The sequence below is a fragment of the Pleurodeles waltl genome, chromosome 1_1 (genome assembly GCF_031143425.1).
Source record: "Pleurodeles waltl isolate 20211129_DDA chromosome 1_1, aPleWal1.hap1.20221129, whole genome shotgun sequence".
Lineage (NCBI taxonomy): Eukaryota > Metazoa > Chordata > Amphibia > Caudata > Salamandridae > Pleurodeles > Pleurodeles waltl.
Window position 1 is genome coordinate 304,133,479 of NC_090436.1, and position 16,731 is coordinate 304,150,209.

At 56.7% G+C, this 16,731-nt stretch overlaps 9 non-coding genes and 2 pseudogenes across 9 annotated transcripts; all 11 read left to right on the forward strand.

The window, feature by feature from the left end:
- The first annotated feature begins 1,801 nt into the window (after positions 1-1,801).
- LOC138291973 (U1 spliceosomal RNA) lies at positions 1,802-1,939 on the forward strand (annotated as a pseudogene).
- A 510-nt stretch (positions 1,940-2,449) lies between these two features.
- On the forward strand, positions 2,450-2,613 carry LOC138293212 (U1 spliceosomal RNA). Its single transcript, XR_011202929.1, has one exon. It is a non-coding gene; the product is annotated as a U1 spliceosomal RNA (small nuclear RNA).
- A 510-nt stretch (positions 2,614-3,123) lies between these two features.
- Positions 3,124-3,287, forward strand: LOC138293223 (U1 spliceosomal RNA). Its single transcript, XR_011202932.1, has one exon. It is a non-coding gene; the product is annotated as a U1 spliceosomal RNA (small nuclear RNA).
- An 855-nt stretch (positions 3,288-4,142) lies between these two features.
- LOC138293226 (U1 spliceosomal RNA) lies at positions 4,143-4,306 on the forward strand. The gene has a single exon (XR_011202933.1). It is a non-coding gene; the product is annotated as a U1 spliceosomal RNA (small nuclear RNA).
- A 510-nt stretch (positions 4,307-4,816) lies between these two features.
- Positions 4,817-4,980, forward strand: LOC138293231 (U1 spliceosomal RNA). Its single transcript, XR_011202938.1, has one exon. It is a non-coding gene; the product is annotated as a U1 spliceosomal RNA (small nuclear RNA).
- Positions 4,981-11,032: 6,052 nt separating this feature from the next.
- LOC138291885 (U1 spliceosomal RNA) lies at positions 11,033-11,170 on the forward strand (annotated as a pseudogene).
- Positions 11,171-12,017: 847 nt separating this feature from the next.
- On the forward strand, positions 12,018-12,181 carry LOC138293234 (U1 spliceosomal RNA). Its single transcript, XR_011202939.1, has one exon. It is a non-coding gene; the product is annotated as a U1 spliceosomal RNA (small nuclear RNA).
- An 855-nt stretch (positions 12,182-13,036) lies between these two features.
- Positions 13,037-13,200, forward strand: LOC138293238 (U1 spliceosomal RNA). Its single transcript, XR_011202941.1, has one exon. It is a non-coding gene; the product is annotated as a U1 spliceosomal RNA (small nuclear RNA).
- Positions 13,201-14,055: 855 nt separating this feature from the next.
- Positions 14,056-14,219, forward strand: LOC138295292 (U1 spliceosomal RNA). The gene has a single exon (XR_011203566.1). It is a non-coding gene; the product is annotated as a U1 spliceosomal RNA (small nuclear RNA).
- Positions 14,220-14,729: 510 nt separating this feature from the next.
- On the forward strand, positions 14,730-14,893 carry LOC138293243 (U1 spliceosomal RNA). Its single transcript, XR_011202942.1, has one exon. It is a non-coding gene; the product is annotated as a U1 spliceosomal RNA (small nuclear RNA).
- An 855-nt stretch (positions 14,894-15,748) lies between these two features.
- LOC138293248 (U1 spliceosomal RNA) lies at positions 15,749-15,912 on the forward strand. The gene has a single exon (XR_011202943.1). It is a non-coding gene; the product is annotated as a U1 spliceosomal RNA (small nuclear RNA).
- Positions 15,913-16,731: the final 819 nt, after the last annotated feature.

Genomic DNA, 16,731 nt, shown 5'->3' on the forward strand with positions numbered 1-16,731 from the left:
GGAGAGGGTACTGCAGGGTTTTGGGCTGGGGGAGCGCTTCTGCAATTATGTTAGAATAATGTATACAGACATTTTCAGTTCAGTCATGGTAAATGGTTGGAAAACAGACCCCTTTCCTATCAGGTCTGGGGTAAGACAAGGCTGCCCGCTCTCGCCCTCTTTGTTTGTTTTGGTTATAGAGCTACTCGCGGAGTACATCAGGAAGAACCCGAACATCAGAGGGATCCCGACACCAGGAGACGCAAAGAAAGAAGTCAAGTGTTCGCTGTACATGGACGACGTCACCCTCTTCTGCACAGATGGGAAATCGGTCCAGTCCCTGCTGGAGGCATGCAAGGACTTTGGCAAAGCATCAGGAGCAAAGATCAACGTGGACAAATCACAGGCAAAGCTCTTTGGCCGCTGGGACCTATGTAACGAGCCTCTCCCTTTCCCCGTTGAGGCAGGACTGGTAAAGATCCTCGGTATCTGGTTTGGGGGACCAGGAGCGGCGGCGAAAAGCTGGAACGAACGCCTGGCCAAAGTCAAGCAGAAACTGGGCTTTTGGAGCTTGAGACACCTGAGCATTGAAGGAAAGGCTCTGGTGCTCAGGAACGACGCACTGCCCGTGCTGCAGTATGTGACACAGGCCTGGCCACTCCTGGCCAACGTAGCACGGGCTGTGAACAGCATGGTTTTCCACTTTGTTTGGCACTCAAAGATGGACAGGGTGAAAAGGACAGTCATGCACAAGGAGCATCGCAAGGGAGGGAAGGCAGTCCCTGACATCCCGACAATCCTCAGAGCCTTCTTTGTGTGTGGCTGCGTCCGAATAACCCTGACGAACGAGAACAAGGACCACTCAGCTTACAGGGTCTTCCGCTTCTTCCTGCTCCCAGTATGGAGAAGACTGGGATGGGATAAGTGGGAGAATGCAACAATGTTCAACTGGGACCTCCCCTGGTACTACAAGGAGATTGAGAAGTTTGTGGTGGAATTTGGGCTGAACTGTGTCACACCAAGCCTATGGAAGCCCAGGACAATCCACAGACTAATCAGGTCCAGGGACACCACAGAACCAGTGAGCGACCTGCCACCTGCGACAGCAACAAGGGTGTGGGAAAATGTATCCTCCCCATCCCTAACCAACAGACACAAAGACATTGCATGGATGGCCGTGAAAGGGGGACTGCCAGTCCGGTCATTCATGCACAGCAGGGGCCTGTGCCCACACAGAGAATGCCCAAGGGGATGCCCTGCAGAGGAAACTACATACCATCTGTTCTGGGCCTGCCCCTTTGCCCAGAGACTGCGGGGAGCCTTAAAACAAGAAATGGAAGCCCACATCCCATACCCAAACATCACTCACCACTCGGTGCTGTATGGGCTGTTTCCAAAGACACACTCAGTGGAGGCCATCCAAGGATGCTGGAGAATCCTCTGCTGCGTAAAGGACATCCTCTTGTATGCCAGGACCCGACTGGTGACCAACGGGGAGGTGGTGAGCAGGGAAGCGTGCCGCCGAATGGTACTCAACCTGCTGAGAGATTACACAGACAAGGACAACAAGGAGGGTGAGAAGGAGGAAGAACTGTAAACCCTAACCCCTCCTTCCCACTGAACTCCCCACACTGCCCCGAGAAACCAAACCCCCTTTACTACTTATTTCATATGTAAACTGACTGTGTGGTTAAAATGTGATTTGAAACAAAGTTGAAGTGGACTGCCCTTCCTAAGGGAAGAGGTACCACTCTTTAAAAACCTATGTATCGCCTACTTAAAGCACTTAATAAAGGTTTTTGAAACTTAAAAAAAAAAAAAAAAAAAAAAAAGGTGGTTCTCCCAGGGTGAGGCTCATCCATTGCACTTCGGATGTGCTGACCCCTGCGATGTCCCCAAATGCGGGATACTCGACTGCATAATTTCTGGTAGTGGGGGACTGCGTTCGCGCTTTCCCCTGATCTCTGGTATCAAGAAAGGCAACAAGAAAAACCACTCTGGAGCACCCTTAGCTGTCTCTCCAGCTTCCTTCTGGGTGCTGCAGTAGGCTGGAAATGGGGCTGGGCAAGGGGAAGAGGCATGCAAATTCAGGAGCCTGGGGAATGCTGGGAAAGGGCCTCAAAAGCTGCTTCTGGGCCTTCGTTCCACCTGGCGAGCCCACCTGTCAGCATGCTGTACTCTACCCTTGCCCAAATTCTCAGCAATGGAGAGGATCCTGAAAGCAAGGCCCTGATTGGCTCTGCTGGATGGCGTGGTCATGTAAATTTCACTGGCCGGCCGGCCGAGGCTTCTGGGAAGCAGCTTTGGGTAGGCAACGGCTTTGCCCAAAGGGTCTGCGGGGCCTTGGCTGGTCACTTTGCGCCCCCACGCCCATGCTCTGCCCCGCCTCAGGCCTTGCCTCTGTGGATGCCACCCTCGCTCTGCAGGGAGATGCCAAGCGGGCCCCCCTTGCCCTGTCCCCTTCCAACTCATACTTACCTGGCAGGGGAGACACCATGATCACGAAGGTGGTTCTCCCAGGGTGAGGCTCATCCATTGCACTTCGGATGTGCTGACCCCTGCGATGTCCCCAAATGCGGGATACTCGACTGCATAATTTCTGGTAGTGGGGGACTGCGTTCGCGCTTTCCCCTGATCTCTGGTATCAAGAAAGGCAACAAGAAAAACCACTCTGGAGCACCCTTAGCTGTCTCTCCAGCTTCCTTCTGGGTGCTGCAGTAGGCTGGAAATGGGGCTGGGCAAGGGGAAGAGGCATGCAAATTCAGGAGCCTGGGGAATGCTGGGAAAGGGCCTCAAAAGCTGCTTCTGGGCCTTCTTTCCACCTGGCGAGCCCACCTGTCAGCATGCTGTACTCTACCCTTGCCCAAATTCTCAGCAATGGAGAGGATCCTGAAAGCAAGGCCCTGATTGGCTCTGCTGGATGGCGTGGTCATGTAAATTTCACTGGCCGGCCGGCCGAGGCTTCTGGGAAGCAGCTTTGGGTAGGCAACGGCTTTGCCCAAAGGGTCTGCGGGGCCTTGGCTGGTCACTTTGCGCCCCCACGCCCATGCTCTGCCCCGCCTCAGGCCTTGCCTCTGTGGATGCCACCCTCGCTCTGCAGGGAGATGCCAAGCGGGCCCCCCTTGCCCTGTCCCCTTCCAACTCATACTTACCTGGCAGGGGAGACACCATGATCACGAAGGTGGTTCTCCCAGGGTGAGGCTCATCCATTGCACTTCGGATGTGCTGACCCCTGCGATGTCCCCAAATGCGGGATACTCGACTGCATAATTTCTGGTAGTGGGGGACTGCGTTCGCGCTTTCCCCTGATCTCTGGTATCAAGAAAGGCAACAAGAAAAACCACTCTGGAGCACCCTTAGCTGTCTCTCCAGCTTCCTTCTGGGTGCTGCAGCAGGCTGGAAATGGGGCTGGGCAAGGGGAAGAGGCATGCAAATTCAGGAGCCTGGGGAGTGCTGGGATAGCTGCCGCCTCCCACTCAGGGGACCTATCCAGAGAGAGGAAAGTAGGCCCTGGCTAGGTGACAGGTCTGTCCCTCTCAGCTAAGCCCCTGGGCTTGTGGACCGGCTGTCAGCCTGTAGTCCTCACCCTTGCCTTCTGGGGCCAAGACTATGGCTGAGGCCACCAGGCCTGGGCCCGGCGAGGGCTCTGCCCGGCGAGGGTTCTGCCGCGTTTGGGAGCGTTCGGGAAGGCGTGAGGGGCTCAGGGCGCGAAACACTGCTCCCCGGCAGGCCTTTTCCCTGGCTTTGGCCAACAAAAGCACTGCCTAGCCCTAGAGTAGGGCTTAGTGGCAGTTCTGTAGGCTCAGAAGCCTCCAACTCTGCTTCTGGGCCTTCTTTCCACCTGGCGAGCCCACCTGTCAGCATGCTGTACTCTACCCTTGCCCAAATTCTCAGCAATGGAGAGGATCCTGAAAGCAAGGCCCTGATTGGCTCTGCTGGATGGCGTGGTCATGTAAATTTCACTGGCCGGCCGGCCGAGGCTTCTGGGAAGCAGCTTTGGGTAGGCAACGGCTTTGCCCAAAGGGTCTGCGGGGCCTTGGCTGGTCACTTTGCGCCCCCACGCCCATGCTCTGCCCCGCCTCAGGCCTTGCCTCTGTGGATGCCACCCTCGCTCTGCAGGGAGATGCCAAGCGGGCCCCCCTTGCCCTGTCCCCTTCCAACTCATACTTACCTGGCAGGGGAGACACCATGATCACGAAGGTGGTTCTCCCAGGGTGAGGCTCATCCATTGCACTTCGGATGTGCTGACCCCTGCGATGTCCCCAAATGCGGGATACTCGACTGCATAATTTCTGGTAGTGGGGGACTGCGTTCGCGCTTTCCCCTGATCTCTGGTATCAAGAAAGGCAACAAGAAAAACCACTCTGGAGCACCCTTAGCTGTCTCTCCAGCTTCCTTCTGGGTGCTGCAGTAGGCTGGAAATGGGGCTGGGCAAGGGGAAGAGGCATGCAAATTCAGGAGCCTGGGGAATGCTGGGAAAGGGCCTCAAAAGCTGCTTCTGGGCCTTCGTTCCACCTGGCGAGCCCACCTGTCAGCATGCTGTACTCTACCCTTGCCCAAATTCTCAGCAATGGAGAGGATCCTGAAAGCAAGGCCCTGATTGGCTCTGCTGGATGGCGTGGTCATGTAAATTTCACTGGCCGGCCGGCCGAGGCTTCTGGGAAGCAGCTTTGGGTAGGCAACGGCTTTGCCCAAAGGGTCTGCGGGGCCTTGGCTGGTCACTTTGCGCCCCCACGCCCATGCTCTGCCCCGCCTCAGGCCTTGCCTCTGTGGATGCCACCCTCGCTCTGCAGGGAGATGCCAAGCGGGCCCCCCTTGCCCTGTCCCCTTCCAACTCATACTTACCTGGCAGGGGAGACACCATGATCACGAAGGTGGTTCTCCCAGGGTGAGGCTCATCCATTGCACTTCGGATGTGCTGACCCCTGCGATGTCCCCAAATGCGGGATACTCGACTGCATAATTTCTGGTAGTGGGGGACTGCGTTCGCGCTTTCCCCTGATCTCTGGTATCAAGAAAGGCAACAAGAAAAACCACTCTGGAGCACCCTTAGCTGTCTCTCCAGCTTCCTTCTGGGTGCTGCAGTAGGCTGGAAATGGGGCTGGGCAAGGGGAAGAGGCATGCAAATTCAGGAGCCTGGGGAATGCTGGGAAAGGGCCTCAAAAGCTGCTTCTGGGCCTTCGTTCCACCTGGCGAGCCCACCTGTCAGCATGCTGTACTCTACCCTTGCCCAAATTCTCAGCAATGGAGAGGATCCTGAAAGCAAGGCCCTGATTGGCTCTGCTGGATGGCGTGGTCATGTAAATTTCACTGGCCGGCCGGCCGAGGCTTCTGGGAAGCAGCTTTGGGTAGGCAACGGCTTTGCCCAAAGGGTCTGCGGGGCCTTGGCTGGTCACTTTGCGCCCCCACGCCCATGCTCTGCCCCGCCTCAGGCCTTGCCTCTGTGGATGCCACCCTCGCTCTGCAGGGAGATGCCAAGCGGGCCCCCCTTGCCCTGTCCCCTTCCAACTCATACTTACCTGGCAGGGGAGACACCACGATCACCCCGTGCCTGCAGTACCTTTAGTGTCCACTAGAGGTCACTGTTCTGCCTAAGAACTACCTGGTGCTATATGCACACAAGGGCACTTTTAAGTGCTATTACTGGAGCTGCATCCTGCTGAAGATACCTGCCTGCTGAAACCTGCCTGCCTGCTGTGGACCTTCACCTGCCTGCTGTGGACTTCGCCTGCCTGCTGGAACCGCCTGCTGTGGACTCTCACCTGCCTGCTGGAGCTGCTTGCCTGCTGGAGACCCTTCCTTGCCTGCTGGAGCTGCCTGGATACTGAGGCCTGCCTGCCTGCCTGCCTGCTGAGGGGAACCCCTGCCTGCCAAGCTTCCCTGCCTGCCTGAAGGGAACCACTGCCAGCCACCAGGAGCAGGCCTGAGGAGTACCTACCTGCTGCAGCTCCCTGAAGGACCCTTCCCAAGGCACGCCGCAACAGCAAGGACAGGATGAGCAGACCGCTGAACCCCTGGTTCCACAACACGGTGAAGATGCAGAGGAAGGTGGAATCGGATGGCTCCACACCAGAGCTGAGCAGAAAGACTTTCACAGAGTTGCTGGTGACCAAGATGGGGTTCACAGCAGCTGAGCTTTGGTGCATAATGTCAGATGCACCCAAAGGCACTTACCTGCTGACGTTCATGTCGGAATCAATCTGCAGGAGATACTGGCAGATGTGCTGGTCAAGACGGGACGAGAAACCCTTCGCCGACTTCCACCTGGAGTGCCAACTCGTGTTGGAGGTGAAGAGGATGACCGTGCACGTCTACAACCCGCATGTCAACATCCAGGACCTGACCACCTTCCTACGCCGACACTGCACAGTGACGAGAGAACCCTCCCGCAACCTGGACAGTGATGGAATATGGGATGGTAAATGGACAGTCATGGTGAAGCTGAAAGAGGACCCGGCCGCCCCGGATGGAATCCATCACCCTCCTTCAAGCTTCTCCCTAGGGCGCGACTCGGGCTACCTCTTCTACCCCGGGCAGCCCAGACTGTGCAACAAGTGTAGTAAACCGGGCCACACCGCTAAAGATTGCACAGTGCAAGTGTGCAAGAACTGCAAAAGAGAAGGACACACAGCCAGGGCATGCAAAGAGGAAGCCCCCTGCAACCTCTGCGGTGCCGTGGGCCACCGTTTCAAAGACTGCCCGCAAAGAGCCAAGTCCTATGCCCAGGCGGCCAAACCTCCTGGGAGAGAGGCACAGGAGGAGGCTGCCGTGGCCAGCCTTCCAGTCCCAGCACCCAGAAAGACCAAGGAAACTGGGAGGAGGAAAGGCCCCAGGCAGGAGCAAGTCAAACCTGACCAAGGCTCCACGCCAGTCCTGGAGCCACAGAGCACAGAAGAAGGAATGCCTGCCATCCCTGAGAGTATGCCAACAGACAACGCTCCCCAACTCGCCTCTGAGAACCAGGAAGAAGAACCCTGGACAAAACAGGAGCGCAGGAAAAGGAGGCACAGTCCCCCACAAGTAACAAAGAAGACCAGGAAGAAACACCTGAGCAACCACAACCCCAACTCCGATCCAGAGGAGTCAGAAGAAGAAGAACAACCAGGGAATGAGGGTCCAGATGACCAACTGGAGCAAGTCACCAGAGTGCTGCAGGAGATGAGGGCGCTAGCCAGCGTCATGGAAGCGTCCCCACCACCATCGCCAGCAATAGCTGAGAAGGAAGAGGCCTCCATGGAGGAGGAAGAGCCAGAGACCAGCCACGTGGGCAAGCCAGCCTCAGAGAAGCACCAAGCAACGGTGGCCAAGACAACAGCCCCCGCGCCGGAGACCTGCCAGGAGCCTGACCAGCCCTGTAAGTAGACTTGTCACTGTGTGATAACAGCTAATTACTCTGACTTGATAGTTAGTATTTGAGCCTAAGTTAAACTCTTAAACACTAATTAAGATGGCTATTTCATTGTTTTCCATAAATGTGAGAAGTATCAGAGACAAGCGCAGATGTGCTAGCACCTTGAACTTTCTTGCCAGCCAGGAATGTGATGTGTACATGATTCAGGAATGCTCCATCCCTTTTTCAGCTTCATACACCCACCTAGAACAGCAGTGGGCATTTGGGCCTTCTTTTTGGTCTGGGGGGAACAGCAGTAGGTCTGTAGGAGTCGCTACCTTAGTCAGAGGGAGGTGCTTCACAGTGGACTCGGTCACCGAGCTGGAAGGCGGCAGGGCTCTTGTCGTTGACGGCTCATGGGCAGGAGAACCGGTTAGACTGATCAATGTGTATGCGCCTTCTGATGTAGGTGAGAGACGGGAGCTGTTCCAGCGCCTCAGACCACAGCTGGTCACCTCCAGAACAATCATGATGGGTGGGGATTTCAACTGTATACTAGAGAGTGGTGGTCGATGTGGGACCAGAGCTAAGGAAGGATGGATAGATGATGGTGCGAAACTCCTAGCGGAGATGGTGGGTGAGGCCTCCCTGACGGACGTCATTGGATCCATGGGGGCGGACGCCAGGAATTTCACCTGGAGCCGCCCTGATGGATCTGTGCGATCCAGGATAGACTTTGTTTTCACCTCTAGATCAGTGAGGATCAGGCAGCACTCCATGGTGACAGTGCATTTCTCTGACCACAGGGCTATCAGGTTTCAGGGGGAACTAACAGGGAAGTTCCTGACAGGTCCGGGCACCTGGAAACTGAATAGCTCTCTGCTGGGGAGAGAGGATGTACAGGAGGAGCTGAGGAGGACTTACAGTGAGTGGCAAGACATGAAAGACACCTTCCAGTCCATAGGGGAATGGTGGGAATGGGTGAAAGGCAGGATTCAGGATTTCTTTAAGAACGTGGGCAGGAAAGCAGCAAGGGGGAGGAAGAGGGAGTTCAGTAGACTGCAGCAACAGCTGCAAGAACTGCACGACCTCCAACTCCGGGGATGGGACGTCATGAACCCTCTGGAGGCAGTCAAGAAAGAGCTGAGCGAGCACTTTCATGAGGAATCCAGGAGGATCATCTTCCGTTCTAAGGTGGAGAACCTGGAAAAGGGGGAGAAATGCAACTCCTTCTTCTTTAAGAAAGTCCACTCTGCGCACACCCCACTGGTTCAACTGCGCAACAGGGAGGGAATTTTGTGTGACACCAAGGAAGACATTAGGAAGGCTGTGACAGATTTCTATGGGGACCTCTACTCAGAGAAGAGGTCAGATGGGGATCAGGCAGAAAGGTTTTTGGCAGGTATCCCGAGAAAGGTCTCCACACCAGCAAGGGAAGTCCTCAACGCACCCCTCACTCTGAAGGAGCTGCACATTGCAGTTAAATCCTTCAAGTCAGGAAAGACGCCAGGCAGTGATGGTCTACCAATTGAATTCTACACTTCACTGTGGGACCTAGTGGGAGCAGACCTTCTGGAGCTGTATGAGGAGATGGAGCAGGAGGGAGTCATGCCCCACACATTAAGGGAAGGAACGATCGCACTCCTGTATAAACATAAGGGGGAGAGATGTGACCTCAAGAACTGGCGTCCCATCTCTCTCCTGAATGTGGACTACAAGATCCTGGCAAAGACAATGGTGAATAGACTCAAGAGCGCTATGGGAGAGTTAGTTCACCCAGACCAGACCTGTGGGGTACCAGGACGCAGAGTGGCGGACAGCCTAGCACTGATCAGGGACACGATCCAATACATCACAGACCGGAATATCCACGCTGCGCTGGTCTGTCTCGATCAGGAAAAGGCCTTCGACCGCGTCTCCCATGAGTTCATGGAGAGGGTACTGCAGGGTTTTGGGCTGGGGGAGCGCTTCTGCAATTATGTTAGAATAATGTATACAGACATTTTCAGTTCAGTCATGGTAAATGGTTGGAAAACAGACCCCTTTCCTATCAGGTCTGGGGTAAGACAAGGCTGCCCGCTCTCGCCCTCTTTGTTTGTTTTGGTTATAGAGCTACTCGCGGAGTACATCAGGAAGAACCCGAACATCAGAGGGATCCCGACACCAGGAGACGCAAAGAAAGAAGTCAAGTGTTCGCTGTACATGGACGACGTCACCCTCTTCTGCACAGATGGGAAATCGGTCCAGTCCCTGCTGGAGGCATGCAAGGACTTTGGCAAAGCATCAGGAGCAAAGATCAACGTGGACAAATCACAGGCAAAGCTTTTTGGCCGCTGGGACCTATGTAACGAGCCTCTCCCTTTCCCCGTTGAGGCAGGACTGGTAAAGATCCTCGGTATCTGGTTTGGGGGACCAGGAGCGGCGGCGAAAAGCTGGAACGAACGCCTGGCCAAAGTCAAGCAGAAACTAGGCTTTTGGAGCTTGAGACACCTGAGCATTGAAGGAAAGGCTCTGGTGCTCAGGAACGACGCACTGCCCGTGCTGCAGTATGTGACACAGGCCTGGCCACTCCTGGCCAACGTAGCACGGGCTGTGAACAGCATGGTTTTCCACTTTGTTTGGCACTCAAAGATGGACAGGGTGAAAAGGACAGTCATGCACAAGGAGCATCGCAAGGGAGGGAAGGCAGTCCCTGACATCCCGACAATCCTCAGAGCCTTCTTTGTGTGTGGCTGCGTCCGAATAACCCTGACGAACGAGAACAAGGATCACTCAGCTTACAGGGTCTTCCGCTTCTTCCTGCTCCCAGTATGGAGAAGACTGGGATGGGATAAGTGGGAGAATGCAACAATGTTCAACTGGGACCTCCCCTGGTACTACAAGGAGATTGAGAAGTTTGTGGTGGAATTTGGGCTGAACTGTGTCACACCAAGCCTATGGAAGCCCAGGACAATCCACAGACTAATCAGGTCCAGGGACACCACAGAACCAGTGAGCGACCTGCCACCTGCGACAGCAACAAGGGTGTGGGAAAATGTATCCTCCCCATCCCTAACCAACAGGCACAAAGACATTGCATGGATGGCCGTGAAAGGGGGACTGCCAGTCCGGTCATTCATGCACAGCAGGGGCCTGTGCCCACACAGAGAATGCCCAAGGGGATGCCCTGCAGAGGAAACTACATACCATCTGTTCTGGGCCTGCCCTTTTGCCCAGAGACTGCGGGGAGCCTTAAAACAAGAAATGGAAGCCCACATCCCATACCCAAACATCACTCACCACTCTGTGCTGTATGGGCTGTTTCCAAAGACACACTCAGTGGAGGCCATCCAAGGATGCTGGAGAATCCTCTGCTGCGTAAAGGACATCCTCTTGTATGCCAGGACCCGACTGGTGACCAACGGGGAGGTGGTGAGCAGGGAAGCGTGCCGCCGAATGGTACTCAACCTGCTGAGAGATTACACAGACAAGGACAACAAGGAGGGTGAGAAGGAGGAAGAACTGTAAACCCTAACCCCTCCTTCCCACTGAACTCCCCACACTGCCCCGAGAAACCAAACCCCCTTTACTACTTATTTCATATGTAAACTGACTGTGTGGTTAAAATGTGATTTGAAACAAAGTTGAAGTGGACTGCCCTTCCTAAGGGAAGAGGTACCACTCTTTAAAAACCTATGTATCGCCTACTTAAAGCACTTAATAAAGGTTTTTGAAACTTAAAAAAAAAAAAAAAGGTGGTTCTCCCAGGGTGAGGCTCATCCATTGCACTTCGGATGTGCTGACCCCTGCGATGTCCCCAAATGCGGGATACTCGACTGCATAATTTCTGGTAGTGGGGGACTGCGTTCGCGCTTTCCCCTGATCTCTGGTATCAAGAAAGGCAACAAGAAAAACCACTCTGGAGCACCCTTAGCTGTCTCTCCAGCTTCCTTCTGGGTGCTGCAGCAGGCTGGAAATGGGGCTGGGCAAGGGGAAGAGGCATGCAAATTCAGGAGCCTGGGGAGTGCTGGGATAGCTGCCGCCTCCCACTCAGGGGACCTATCCAGAGAGAGGAAAGTAGGCCCTGGCTAGGTGACAGGTCTGTCCCTCTCAGCTAAGCCCCTGGGCTTGTGGACCGGCTGTCAGCCTGTAGTCCTCACCCTTGCCTTCTGGGGCCAAGACTATGGCTGAGGCCACCAGGCCTGGGCCCGGCGAGGGCTCTGCCCGGCGAGGGTTCTGCCGCGTTTGGGAGCGTTCGTGAGGGGCTCAGGGCGCGAAACACTGCTCCCCGGCAGGCCTTTTCCCTGGCTTTGGCCAACAAAAGCACTGCCTAGCCCTAGAGTAGGGCTTAGTGGCAGTTCTGTAGGCTCAGAAGCCTCCAACTCTGCTTCTGGGCCTTCTTTCCACCTGGCGAGCCCACCTGTCAGCATGCTGTACTCTACCCTTGCCCAAATTCTCAGCAATGGAGAGGATCCTGAAAGCAAGGCCCTGATTGGCTCTGCTGGATGGCGTGGTCATGTAAATTTCACTGGCCGGCCGGCCGAGGCTTCTGGGAAGCAGCTTTGGGTAGGCAACGGCTTTGCCCAAAGGGTCTGCGGGGCCTTGGCTGGTCACTTTGCGCCCCCACGCCCATGCTCTGCCCCGCCTCAGGCCTTGCCTCTGTGGATGCCACCCTCGCTCTGCAGGGAGATGCCAAGCGGGCCCCCCTTGCCCTGTCCCCTTCCAACTCATACTTACCTGGCAGGGGAGACACCATGATCACGAAGGTGGTTCTCCCAGGGTGAGGCTCATCCATTGCACTTCGGATGTGCTGACCCCTGCGATGTCCCCAAATGCGGGATACTCGACTGCATAATTTCTGGTAGTGGGGGACTGCGTTCGCGCTTTCCCCTGATCTCTGGTATCAAGAAAGGCAACAAGAAAAACCACTCTGGAGCACCCTTAGCTGTCTCTCCAGCTTCCTTCTGGGTGCTGCAGCAGGCTGGAAATGGGGCTGGGCAAGGGGAAGAGGCATGCAAATTCAGGAGCCTGGGGAGTGCTGGGATAGCTGCCGCCTCCCACTCAGGGGACCTATCCAGAGAGAGGAAAGTAGGCCCTGGCTAGGTGACAGGTCTGTCCCTCTCAGCTAAGCCCCTGGGCTTGTGGACCGGCTGTCAGCCTGTAGTCCTCACCCTTGCCTTCTGGGGCCAAGACTATGGCTGAGGCCACCAGGCCTGGGCCCGGCGAGGGCTCTGCCCGGCGAGGGTTCTGCCGCGTTTGGGAGCGTTCGGGAAGGCGTGAGGGGCTCAGGGCGCGAAACACTGCTCCCCGGCAGGCCTTTTCCCTGGCTTTGGCCAACAAAAGCACTGCCTAGCCCTAGAGTAGGGCTTAGTGGCAGTTCTGTAGGCTCAGAAGCCTCCAACTCTGCTTCTGGGCCTTCTTTCCACCTGGCGAGCCCACCTGTCAGCATGCTGTACTCTACCCTTGCCCAAATTCTCAGCAATGGAGAGGATCCTGAAAGCAAGGCCCTGATTGGCTCTGCTGGATGGCGTGGTCATGTAAATTTCACTGGCCGGCCGGCCGAGGCTTCTGGGAAGCAGCTTTGGGTAGGCAACGGCTTTGCCCAAAGGGTCTGCGGGGCCTTGGCTGGTCACTTTGCGCCCCCACGCCCATGCTCTGCCCCGCCTCAGGCCTTGCCTCTGTGGATGCCACCCTCGCTCTGCAGGGAGATGCCAAGCGGGCCCCCCTTGCCCTGTCCCCTTCCAACTCATACTTACCTGGCAGGGGAGACACCATGATCACGAAGGTGGTTCTCCCAGGGTGAGGCTCATCCATTGCACTTCGGATGTGCTGACCCCTGCGATGTCCCCAAATGCGGGATACTCGACTGCATAATTTCTGGTAGTGGGGGACTGCGTTCGCGCTTTCCCCTGATCTCTGGTATCAAGAAAGGCAACAAGAAAAACCACTCTGGAGCACCCTTAGCTGTCTCTCCAGCTTCCTTCTGGGTGCTGCAGCAGGCTGGAAATGGGGCTGGGCAAGGGGAAGAGGCATGCAAATTCAGGAGCCTGGGGAGTGCTGGGATAGCTGCCGCCTCCCACTCAGGGGACCTATCCAGAGAGAGGAAAGTAGGCCCTGGCTAGGTGACAGGTCTGTCCCTCTCAGCTAAGCCCCTGGGCTTGTGGACCGGCTGTCAGCCTGTAGTCCTCACCCTTGCCTTCTGGGGCCAAGACTTTGGCTGAGGCCACCAGGCCTGGGCCCGGCGAGGGCTCTGCCCGGCGAGGGTTCTGCCGCGTTTGGGAGCGTTCGGGAAGGCGTGAGGGGCTCAGGGCGCGAAACACTGCTCCCCGGCAGGCCTTTTCCCTGGCTTTGGCCAACAAAAGCACTGCCTAGCCCTAGAGTAGGGCTTAGTGGCAGTTCTGTAGGCTCAGAAGCCTCCAACTCTGCTTCTGGGCCTTCTTTCCACCTGGCGAGCCCACCTGTCAGCATGCTGTACTCTACCCTTGCCCAAATTCTCAGCAATGGAGAGGATCCTGAAAGCAAGGCCCTGATTGGCTCTGCTGGATGGCGTGGTCATGTAAATTTCACTGGCCGGCCGGCCGAGGCTTCTGGGAAGCAGCTTTGGGTAGGCAACGGCTTTGCCCAAAGGGTCTGCGGGGCCTTGGCTGGTCACTTTGCGCCCCCACGCCCATGCTCTGCCCCGCCTCAGGCCTTGCCTCTGTGGATGCCACCCTCGCTCTGCAGGGAGATGCCAAGCGGGCCCCCCTTGCCCTGTCCCCTTCCAACTCATACTTACCTGGCAGGGGAGACACCATGATCACGAAGGTGGTTCTCCCAGGGTGAGGCTCATCCATTGCACTTCGGATGTGCTGACCCCTGCGATGTCCCCAAATGCAGGATACTCGACTGCATAATTTCTGGTAGTGGGGGACTGCGTTCGCGCTTTCCCCTGATCTCTGGTATCAAGAAAGGCAACAAGAAAAACCACTCTGGAGCACCCTTAGCTGTCTCTCCAGCTTCCTTCTGGGTGCTGCAGTAGGCTGGAAATGGGGCTGGGCAAGGGGAAGAGGCATGCAAATTCAGGAGCCTGGGGAATGCTGGGAAAGGGCCTCAAAAGCTGCTTCTGGGCCTTCGTTCCACCTGGCGAGCCCACCTGTCAGCATGCTGTACTCTACCCTTGCCCAAATTCTCAGCAATGGAGAGGATCCTGAAAGCAAGGCCCTGATTGGCTCTGCTGGATGGCGTGGTCATGTAAATTTCACTGGCCGGCCGGCCGAGGCTTCTGGGAAGCAGCTTTGGGTAGGCAACGGCTTTGCCCAAAGGGTCTGCGGGGCCTTGGCTGGTCACTTTGCGCCCCCACGCCCATGCTCTGCCCCGCCTCAGGCCTTGCCTCTGTGGATGCCACCCTCGCTCTGCAGGGAGATGCCAAGCGGGCCCCCCTTGCCCTGTCCCCTTCCAACTCATACTTACCTGGCAGGGGAGACACCATGATCACGAAGGTGGTTCTCCCAGGGTGAGGCTCATCCATTGCACTTCGGATGTGCTGACCCCTGCGATGTCCCCAAATGCGGGATACTCGACTGCATAATTTCTGGTAGTGGGGGACTGCGTTCGCGCTTTCCCCTGATCTCTGGTATCAAGAAAGGCAACAAGAAAAACCACTCTGGAGCACCCTTAGCTGTCTCTCCAGCTTCCTTCTGGGTGCTGCAGCAGGCTGGAAATGGGGCTGGGCAAGGGGAAGAGGCATGCAAATTCAGGAGCCTGGGGAGTGCTGGGATAGCTGCCGCCTCCCACTCAGGGGACCTATCCAGAGAGAGGAAAGTAGGCCCTGGCTAGGTGACAGGTCTGTCCCTCTCAGCTAAGCCCCTGGGCTTGTGGACCGGCTGTCAGCCTGTAGTCCTCACCCTTGCCTTCTGGGGCCAAGACTTTGGCTGAGGCCACCAGGCCTGGGCCCGGCGAGGGCTCTGCCCGGCGAGGGTTCTGCCGCGTTTGGGAGCGTTCGGGAAGGCGTGAGGGGCTCAGGGCGCGAAACACTGCTCCCCGGCAGGCCTTTTCCCTGGCTTTGGCCAACAAAAGCACTGCCTAGCCCTAGAGTAGGGCTTAGTGGCAGTTCTGTAGGCTCAGAAGCCTCCAACTCTGCTTCTGGGCCTTCTTTCCACCTGGCGAGCCCACCTGTCAGCATGCTGTACTCTACCCTTGCCCAAATTCTCAGCAATGGAGAGGATCCTGAAAGCAAGGCCCTGATTGGCTCTGCTGGATGGCGTGGTCATGTAAATTTCACTGGCCGGCCGGCCGAGGCTTCTGGGAAGCAGCTTTGGGTAGGCAACGGCTTTGCCCAAAGGGTCTGCGGGGCCTTGGCTGGTCACTTTGCGCCCCCACGCCCATGCTCTGCCCCGCCTCAGGCCTTGCCTCTGTGGATGCCACCCTCGCTCTGCAGGGAGATGCCAAGCGGGCCCCCCTTGCCCTGTCCCCTTCCAACTCATACTTACCTGGCAGGGGAGACACCATGATCACGAAGGTGGTTCTCCCAGGGTGAGGCTCATCCATTGCACTTCGGATGTGCTGACCCCTGCGATGTCCCCAAATGCGGGATACTCGACTGCATAATTTCTGGTAGTGGGGGACTGCGTTCGCGCTTTCCCCTGATCTCTGGTATCAAGAAAGGCAACAAGAAAAACCACTCTGGAGCACCCTTAGCTGTCTCTCCAGCTTCCTTCTGGGTGCTGCAGTAGGCTGGAAATGGGGCTGGGCAAGGGGAAGAGGCATGCAAATTCAGGAGCCTGGGGAATGCTGGGAAAGGGCCTCAAAAGCTGCTTCTGGGCCTTCGTTCCACCTGGCGAGCCCACCTGTCAGCATGCTGTACTCTACCCTTGCCCAAATTCTCAGCAATGGAGAGGATCCTGAAAGCAAGGCCCTGATTGGCTCTGCTGGATGGCGTGGTCATGTAAATTTCACTGGCCGGCCGGCCGAGGCTTCTGGGAAGCAGCTTTGGGTAGGCAACGGCTTTGCCCAAAGGGTCTGCGGGGCCTTGGCTGGTCACTTTGCGCCCCCACGCCCATGCTCTGCCCCGCCTCAGGCCTTGCCTCTGTGGATGCCACCCTCGCTCTGCAGGGAGATGCCAAGCGGGCCCCCCTTGCCCTGTCCCCTTCCAACTCATACTTACCTGGCAGGGGAGACACCACGATCACCCCGTGCCTGCAGTACCTTTAGTGTCCACTAGAGGTCACTGTTCTGCCAAAGAACTACCTGGTGCTATATGCACACAAGGGCACTTTTAAGTGCTATTACTGGAGCTGCATCCTGCTGAAGATACCTGCCTGCTGAAACCTGCCTGCCTGCCTGCTGTGGACCTTCACCTGCCTGCTGTGGACTTCGCCTGCCTGCTGGAACCGCCTGCTGTGGACTCTCACCTGCCTGCTGGAGCTGCTTGCCTGCTGGAGACCCTTCCTTGCCTGCTGGAGCTG